This window comes from Anomalospiza imberbis, chromosome 11 (genome assembly GCF_031753505.1).
Source record: "Anomalospiza imberbis isolate Cuckoo-Finch-1a 21T00152 chromosome 11, ASM3175350v1, whole genome shotgun sequence".
NCBI lineage: Eukaryota > Metazoa > Chordata > Aves > Passeriformes > Viduidae > Anomalospiza > Anomalospiza imberbis.
The window spans coordinates 19,103,633-19,112,875 of NC_089691.1; the positions used below are offsets into that span (position 1 = coordinate 19,103,633).

General features: G+C 43.4%; 1 protein-coding gene across 14 annotated transcripts in view; it reads right to left on the reverse strand.

Moving 5' to 3' along the window:
* FOXP1 (forkhead box P1) overlaps positions 1 to 9,243 on the reverse strand; it is a 379,700-nt gene that overhangs the window by 245,568 nt on the left and 124,889 nt on the right. The gene's annotated exons all lie outside the window — the stretch shown is intronic.

The window sequence follows — 9,243 nt, forward strand, 5'->3', positions numbered from 1 at the left end:
AGGGGAGTAAAGGTGAGAGTGAGACATTATCTGTTACCCTTCTGTGCAAACATACATGGGGCCAGCAGCTCTGGACACAGCCAGGGAAATACAGACTCTCTGGATCGAAGCCCTCATGTTCAGTCCCACCCCAAGAATAAACTTCTACCAAGTTCAGAATTTAAGGAAGGACTACACCAGGCTGAACTAAATTTAAAGTTAGACACTCACAGAGGAGCCCCTTGGTGAAACAGAAAGATAAACCAGCAGTTTAGTCTAAACATAAATTCATGGCTTTGGATAGTACCATTCAAGAGCATCAGTAAGTGGTAGCTAATAAATCTTAGTCTAAGTAATTCATTATCCATTTTGGCATCACACACTGTGTGCATCACTATGATCTGATGCATCTCAGTGCACTCTGCTATCAGCTGCAACTGGCTGTGTTTTGTTGAGATGAAGGGCTTTTTAATCCAAATCAGAAAGTGATGCTTCTGCACTGCTGCTCTAATTTAGAAGTTATAATTAACAGACTTACTGCTAATCAGATCTCATCATACCACCCCTAAGGCCCCAAATGGAGGAAACAACAGGAAAAAGGACCAAAGGTGCCTCAAGACAGCATCTGAGTTTGTGTCTCTGATTTTGTGTGTTCAAACCCATACATTCATATGTGTGAAATTGGTGGGAAACATGATCTTGTGGTTGAAGTAAATGCAGAGAAACAGGAGGCCTGAGGTCTGCTTCCACCTCTTTGGGCAAATTACAAGGACTTGATTTTTAAAGCTGGCAATAGTAAATAGCCTGCAGAAAAGTCCTGCTATCCCACGCAGCTGACATTAAATTGCACTTGCCTCCTGCACAGATGGCCTCTAACCTTTGTTCTGAACACTATTCCTGCTGCAGAGCTGCAGAAAGTGAGCTCTGCTCCCAGCACCACTGCACAGCCCAGTGTAGTCCTCTGCAAAGTCAAGGCACTTGGGACTAGCTCCAAACATGGGACTACCTATCCCTGCTTCTTCACACCCACACAATGCACAAAGGCAGACGTGGTGCCCACAAACACGTAGGGCAGTTTGCTCTGGGATACGTTTGTACATTTGTAAGAAAGGCAAGCTAGAAACCATTTTTACCAGGGTCAAGACAGCCTTGAGCACACACTTCAGCTCCTCCCCAGCAGCCACACTGCCTGTGCCAAGCTCCAGTCCCTGGGTCGGCAGCTGCTGGGGCAGCCACGTCTGAGGGACATCCAGCCCGAGGCAGCTAAGCCCTCACAATTAACATTTCAACATTTGTGCAATTGCTGCATCACAAAACCTCAGCATTCATCATTCTGTCATACCAGTTAACCCAAAGTAAGTTAGCCTGAAATATTTTGTGCAGGCTGCCTCCCTGCTGGCTGCCGGGGTCCCACGTGCCCACTGAAGGATCATTCAGTTGAGACATTCAGTTCAGCACAGGATTTGCTTCTTCATAATCTCTGTACTTGTTTTGTGGAACCCATCAGAGGTCACACTGACTCTTTGGCTTGGAAAACCCATTCCGTGTTAAAGCAGGTACAGTCACACTCAGGGTGCTTTCAAAGCAGAGGAACTCACAAATCATGGGCAGCATATGCTCCTGCCCATGGTTACAGAAGGATTACCCAACGTTCCTCCAGCCGTTGGCTCATGCCTGACGCCCATTTTCTTCATGCCTGTGGTCAGACCAAAGCCAGTGGTGAAGGCAGCAAACTCACCAGCAGCTGAAGGTTTGCCACCAGCTCTCTGGAAAATGTGTAACTGTCAACATTAGGAGCTGGGCAGGGGCTGCTCAGGCACCTCAGATCCAGCCCAGTCCCTGGGGATGCCACTAAACATCACCCTTGTGCCCACCTGCAGCCTTGCTGCTGCCCCACCCAAACACAGCTGAAGCATGGAGAGAAAAGGATTCAGCCCAGAATGTGCCCTTCCCTCACCCTTGAAATAGCAGCTGGTCCCAGCCAGCCCTGACCCAGACCTGGATGAGCTGTGCCACACAAGCAGTCTCTTCACAGGGCTTGCCACCCCAACACCAGCACAGCAGCCATCAAACCTGAAACACCACTGAGCTTCCCTTAACCCTGCCCATGGATGTTCACATAGAAATACTATTTTCAAACAAGTGCATGAATCATGCCCCATCCCTGGAAGTGTTCAAGCCCAGGTTGGATAGGGCTCAGAGAAACCTGATCTAGTGGAAAGTGTCCCTGCCCCATGGCCAAGGGTTGGAACAAACTGAGCTTCCAACTTAAACCATTCTATGATTTGAAAATTCTAACTGTCCACTACATAACTAGCAGGCTTTGCAGTCTCAACATGTGATGCATCTTTAACTTTCCAAAAACAGAGTTAGAATTGCTCTAAGAAAATCAAAAGGACAGCACAGGAAAATGCCCAGTGCTCACACTGTAACATCTCTGAATGAGATAACATTTCTGAATGAGATATTCCTGAACAGGGATTCTCACCAGAGACCTTTCCAGGTTTAAGGAGTTTATTCTTTGTGCCCGTTTGTATTTTCTATGTAAGTTCATGCAGCTGCCTTGCAAGGAATTGCAGGTTTCTGCTAAGCAAAACTTTCTTTGTGAACCAGGAGTAAAATGTATAAACCCTCTCCTTAAGAATTAAATGTATGTGTTTTTATTGCAGCATGAACAGCTTTTTTTGTAAAGGGAACAAGAGCTTGTAGAGCCAGGGAAGTGTTTATAAATATAACACTTATCCTTGTACAATATATATGTTTTGCTTTAATAAAAACAGAACCTGATCATTCAGTATCAAAAACCCAGCACAAAATTCATATGCTTTTTCCCAAGACAGAAATTCTCACTCATTTTCCATGCTGTACCCTCAAACTCTTGTTCACTGCAAACAGGACATTGTTTTCTTGGTTTTTCTTTTTAAACAGCATGAAAGAAAAATCAGTAGAGAGTGTCACTGCAAACACATCAACATGTACCATAAAAATGAAAACAACCATGATTAACTCAGTTTAACTAAAGCTTCCAAGTTCCTTATCAGTACCTGGGACGTATCTGAAAGCGAGCTTTCCCACCCTAAAAGGAAGTGCCAGGGGTGTTCCCCACTCCCAAGGGTAGGCAAGGTTGGGTGGTTTGTCCTGTTGTGATTTAAATACGATGTGATCCTTATTCAGTGCTATAAAGTCTGCTCCGAGCATGCCAGTACATGTCAGCTTTGCCTTCACTCTGTAAGACAACAGCCGCCTCCATGCAGAGTTCAAAAATATTTGATGATTTAAGCCAGCTTGCTCCACTTAGGTTAGAACACAAAGCAGACTGCAGTGTTCAATATCAGAATCAGCATTTTTCCCCCCACACTTGTGAATACATGCATTTAGATCAAATAGGCTTTTGGCATCATTTTCACATGCCTACATGCAAGCCTACTGGTACTAGAAATCCTCTCTTCAGTATCATCATCTGAGGATGAAGACACGAGACTTCCCATTCTCCAAGGACTGCCAGTCTCCTTAAACATAAATCTGCTATTGTGCAAAAGGCACAATCTCTTAGGATTTCTATCACAAAAGAACAAGGAAAATAGCCCAATAACTGAGAAAATGGAGCAGTTTCACAGATTGGCGTGTTAAAGCAATATAAAGCAATTATGTGGTTGGGTGAAGGTAAGGAAGGGAGCAAAGACACAAGAAGTCAAGGGGGGCTGGAAGTGAAGAAAAAGTCTGATTTGGGACTACAGCAGCTTCCTCAGAAACTGCAGACTAAAGTGGGCTGCTTGGGACAGTTCAGCAGCCACGATGTGATGGAGGCAACCCCACTGCACTCCACATCAACCCAGTTATCACAGATCCACAGAAGCATCCAGCAGTGTTTCTCACCAGGTACCAAGTGTGCTGAGGTGGGGGGAAAGGAAAGCAGCCAGTATTTTGAGAAGTACCATAAGTTTGATTTTGACAAAGGCCAAAGATGTGAAAAAGCCTCCCATGTTTTTCTCAACAATTAGGCAATTCACAGTACATTTAATTTACAATTTATTTTTTCTCACAACCAGGAGTGTAATTTTGTCTTGCTAACTAGGCACCAAGTAGCACTATCCCACAGGTATAATTTCATTATTCCCCTAAATGCCACATGTAGGACAACAGCATACACAGCATGTGTGAGGTGGTGGGTGGTCTTATTTCCAATGAAGTAATATTTAAACCACAATAAGGTGGCAAGTCAAACACAAAGTCCCACCTTTAACTCTGCTTCTAGAACCCCAGAGTTTTAAGTTTTTCAAGGTGATGTGAACCAGAGCCCCCCACCCATGGCAGATCTGGGGCAGCCCTGCTGATTTAGAGCTGCTGCAGGGCATCTGGTGCAATGCTTTGGGGATATATCACATTTATTAACTGCTCAGCTGTGAGCTACCGGCTCACTGCAGGCACTTTACATGTAAGAAAGTGATGAGAAACATTAAGGCACGATTGAACTGAGGATGCAGCTCCCAGCTGGTTTAGCATGTTAGCAAATATCCTTGTCGTTTCCTAAGAGGGGTTGGGAAACCATCCAGGGGAAATGCATTGCCCAGGGCCTGACTTCATAGGGAAAGGCAAAGTGACAGGGAAATATCAGGCTTAAAAAAAACCCAAGGTGTTGCCACCCTGCCTGTGGGGCTCTGCTACAGCACTGCTGCTTCTGGAAGCTGGGGCATCACCAAGGAATGGGCCAGGCTGGAGGGGGAGGGCTCTGTGCCAGGAGCAGGTCTGCAGGCGTGTGGCAACAAGGAATTCAGAGCAACGAGCTTTAGGGCAGCTCTGGTGTGTGAAACCACTCTTGCCTCTTCCTTCAGTTGCATGTAAAGGACAGCAATGAGCACATTGGAGGGAGAAGAGGAAGACCCAGGAAAGAGGCACTGAAACTTCAGAAAAAATAACATCACAAGATTATCCCTGATAGAGTCCCCAGAGCTACACTAGTATTACTCAGAACAGGATGGGCCCAGGTTCACTGGATATATAAGCAACAACAAGTCTTCTTTCCCAGGATTAACTAAAGAGCATGATTTTCTCTCCTGTTTTCACTATGACTGTACACAAGCATACCCTCCTGCAGAAATTACTTGTGTTTTAAATGTTACTGCTAATCTGCAGTACAGCGTGTTTCCCTAGCAGAGTGATTAAAGCATGCATGGGTCAGGATGCTGAGACTGCACTCATGGTTCTTTATAGTTACAGTATTAGTAAAGTATTTACTAAATTGACTACCACCTACTTTAACTTCAACTTGCTGACAGATAAACTGAGCATAACCTCTGGCATTTTCAGACGTTTTTCTTATGAATAGATATATTTTGCACGTTTTTGCATGCTAGGCCCTTTCCAAAATGCTGATTTGATCTCTGACATCAAGGCTTACTCACCCCCTTGAAGGTACAAAAGAAAGGTAACAGTAGCTTGCATGTGGGGGAACGAGACTTTAATATATAGAAAGCACAAAACTTACTCTTTTCAGTTTATTTTAGATTCAAAAGCTATAAAAGAGCACTAAAAATTCAGTACTATTTCTGCATTGGTTAAAAAACGCAGCTGAGAAGAGATTTAAAAAGGGGGAGATATAAAAAGAATATTATTTGCATAGTCATAAATCATTATAAAACAATTATTCTGCAGCAAAAGAGCACTCGTTTCACAAGGGCAATCCAGCTTCAAGAGAGTGCACTATCTGTTAGCATCCTATTCTCAAAACAGACATCTCTGGACAGATTTGTTACAGTTTTGTAGATGCTAATGTGTAAACAGATTGTAAAATTATTTTTGGGCCTGTAATAGGATTTAATGTGTTTAAGAGGTAGTCTTATACCTCTTTAACAAAGAGGCTTACAATATGGTAAGAATGTATCACAAAAAATATAATGCTTTTAAACAGATAAATCCTCTTGGCAAAGGCTGTAATCTTTCAAACTTAATTGGTGAACTCATTAATGAACAACTGCCACTACAAGAAGAAAGACTATTGTCAGCGACTTATCAGGCAATGAGATAACAAACTTAATTATATTGTTTTCAGTGGATTTACATTTGCTTCCTTTAGGACACTAGATTTTCTAAACATTATTTCCTTGGCTGTATACAAATTTTATCCCCTGAGAGAAAAGCAAACCTATCTACAACAAATAGGCAAAGAAAAAAAAAAAACAAAACCAGAGTACAACACAGCTTTGAAGTAAACACTACACAGTCCTAAAAATTCTGTCTTTATTATCTACTTGTAAAAAGTTATAAGCCTGTAAAGTAGTTAATTTATGAGCCATGGTAATCATTTGTTCCCATTTGATCTGAGGTTTAGCAAACACGGTTTCCTGGGATGTAGGAGGATAATTTGCAGGTCCAGCTTGGCTCCGGAGGGGGCACTAACTAATTTGACACCGTAACATGACATTGATGGCAGACACACACTAATGACTGCACTGCTCGATGCTCCTGTCAGTCTGTCGCTGCACTGAACAGAGAGTTTCTTCTTACTGCCAAAAAAAGTGCAGAGTGGTCCTACTAATTATTCAGACATGCACTATAATGAGAATCTTAGTGCTCCCTCCCAACATACGAACCTCTCACTAAAGCTCCCATTTGTCTGATACGGTGGCTGATTAGAATTTGTTTCTTGAATAGTAAAACCATGGCTTAAAATAAAGTGGAAAGGATAAACAGCCTTTTATTCTGCCTAAAACTCAGAAAGTGGCCATTTTGATTTCAAGATGTTTTTTTTCTCATTTATTTACACCAGAAGAATAGAAAATTGGATTAATTTTTAATAGTATTTCTCAAATAATGTAGCTTTTCATGGAGTTTTACTGTCTGGATCACTCAGGACATAAATTTTGTGGACAAAGGGAGACTCTGAAAGTATTTTCTTTCTCCTAGGAAAAAATAATTTCCTAGAACAGAAACTTGTGCTAGACAAATCACAGGTTAAGAATAAAAGGGCCTCTTTTTCTTAGATTATATTGTTACAACTGATTCCTCACTAGGTACTCTGGAAGTTTATAAGGGTTTTATGTATCTCTGAATGATCTGGATGTAAAAGCATAAAGGGTAAGAAAAATTGAATGGTGCTTTCCAGAATCAACCTTTATCCCTCGCTATGGGTCCTGATCTAGCAGAGCTATGGAGCCTATTTCAACTGCATATCTTTACCATATTTACAGTTCTATATTTTTCTAGTGCCTCTGCAGCAATGCAGAATTGCAATCCTGGAAGAGGCCAATGGACCGACCAGTGCGTGTCGTACGTTAAGCACACAGACTGAAGATACGTTACTACCCTGAAAAAGAGCCTGAAATTCTAAGGATAACACTTAGCTCTTTCAGAAAAGCAAACCCTTCTAAGAGCATTTCAAGTGGGCCACCAAAAGCCTAGCACACGCTACTGAGTCATTTAGAAAAACATTATAAACTTGAAAGTGTTACACATAAAGGCAAGGGAGACACATGCTCCACCACCACCCCAGGACAGTTTGAAAGCCATTACCAGCTAATGGCTCTCTAGTGGTCTCCAGGAATTCAATCTGTGGTCTCCTTCACATGCTGTATCTGCTCTGCAAAAGCCACAACTTTATTAGGAACATAGTAGAAAATCGGAGGTCGAGGGGGATCCCTGGCCCCAGGCAGGGCTCTACAACCCCCACCTGTGCCCTCCTGGCTGCTCACTGCTGACTTGCACTGAGATCTGTATTTAAGAGGGTTTTTTTTTGCATGGAGCCTGATATCTACAGTTCTCACATTATGGTTCATCACCCTTTTTTGATAGGGTAAGAATAGCAAAGGAGCTACAGTGCAGCATTAGAGCTCAGAGCCAAGTGCCAGACCATCTCACGTGCTCAGCACCAGGGTCCCTTTGCAGAGTACCACATGCCATCTTTAGAAACCATGAAGCAGCAGAGCACTGGGCACTTCACCAGTGGCCCCAAATACTCCAAAAATTAACATTTGAATAACTTCGACCAACGGCAGCACCACAAATCTATTGGAGCGGCACAACTTCCGAGATGAAAGCAAAAGTACATGTTTGGAGAGCCAAGCCAATGTAATGTAAATACTGGGTACACGCTGTTACATGTCATTTTGCAGAGCAACATGCGAAGGGCACATGAATCATTAGTGAGAGAACAACCCTGGCACCTACCCCAGAAATACCTCAGCACTCAGCAGGAAAGAAAAGATCAGAAAAAGAGATCCCAGAATCCTAAACGGAGGCTCAGCTCCTGCAGAAAGATACACTTAACAGTGTTCATCTCTTTGGAAAACAGAGGTGCTGTATCCAAGATACAGCACCGCTAACATTTTCCACATGGCTGGGGATGGATTGGTGAGTGGCCTTCTCCTAAACAACAGCATCTCTATGTGTCAGCTGTCATAAAAATGAGGACATGATGCATTTTGCTCTCTGTTCTTATAAACCCCCAATATTAATTCAGACAGAGGAGAAGAAAGTCATCAAGTTTATTTCAAACCAAATTATGCCATGTTCAGCCACTTTGTGTGGACACACCACAGTAGCCTCCTCGCCAGCATGCCAGAGTGTGAAGAACAATCCTTTTATATCCACAGCATGACTTGGCCAACTTTAAAACGCAACAACTAAAAACTCCAACGTCCTTCTGTCAGTTTAACTGCTAATTTGCAATGGATTTGGTTATACTTCTTGTTTAAGGCAAGTTCTCCCTAAGCGCTGGCTAAGAAATCTTGGGCAAGAGGAAGTAGCAACCACCAAAGAATTAAAAAAACCTAAAAGCAACCAAATTAAAAAAAAAAATCTCACCCACAGCTCCAGAGATGGAGACAGGAGCTCTCCTGCTGGCCCCTAGCTCTGCACTGGGGGGTGGCAGCAGCCCTGCAATCTCAGGGCAGATGGCTGGGATTCACCCAAGGTTAGAGAGAAGCTGTGGTGAGGGTAGCAGGCCAACCTGGGCAGCAAGGAGCAACAGTGAGGCAGTTCCTGCCTCTCCCTGCCATCTCTGCCTCTGAGAATGACTCGGAGGTTGGTGAGGCACAAAGGATGCCATTCCTCACAAGAGCACAAAGACAGGAGAGGCTCACGGATGAGGAGCAGCTCTCGATATAGATTCAGATCACAAACTTCCTGATCCTGATGATCTGCCAAGATTTCCACAAGAGATAGCTGGATCACTACAGTTTTGCTCCCTGGGCCATGGGCAAGGGCTCTCTGGGGCCAGCTTGCTCCATCAATCTGCCTCAAAAACCTTCCACAGGTCCCAAAGAAGAC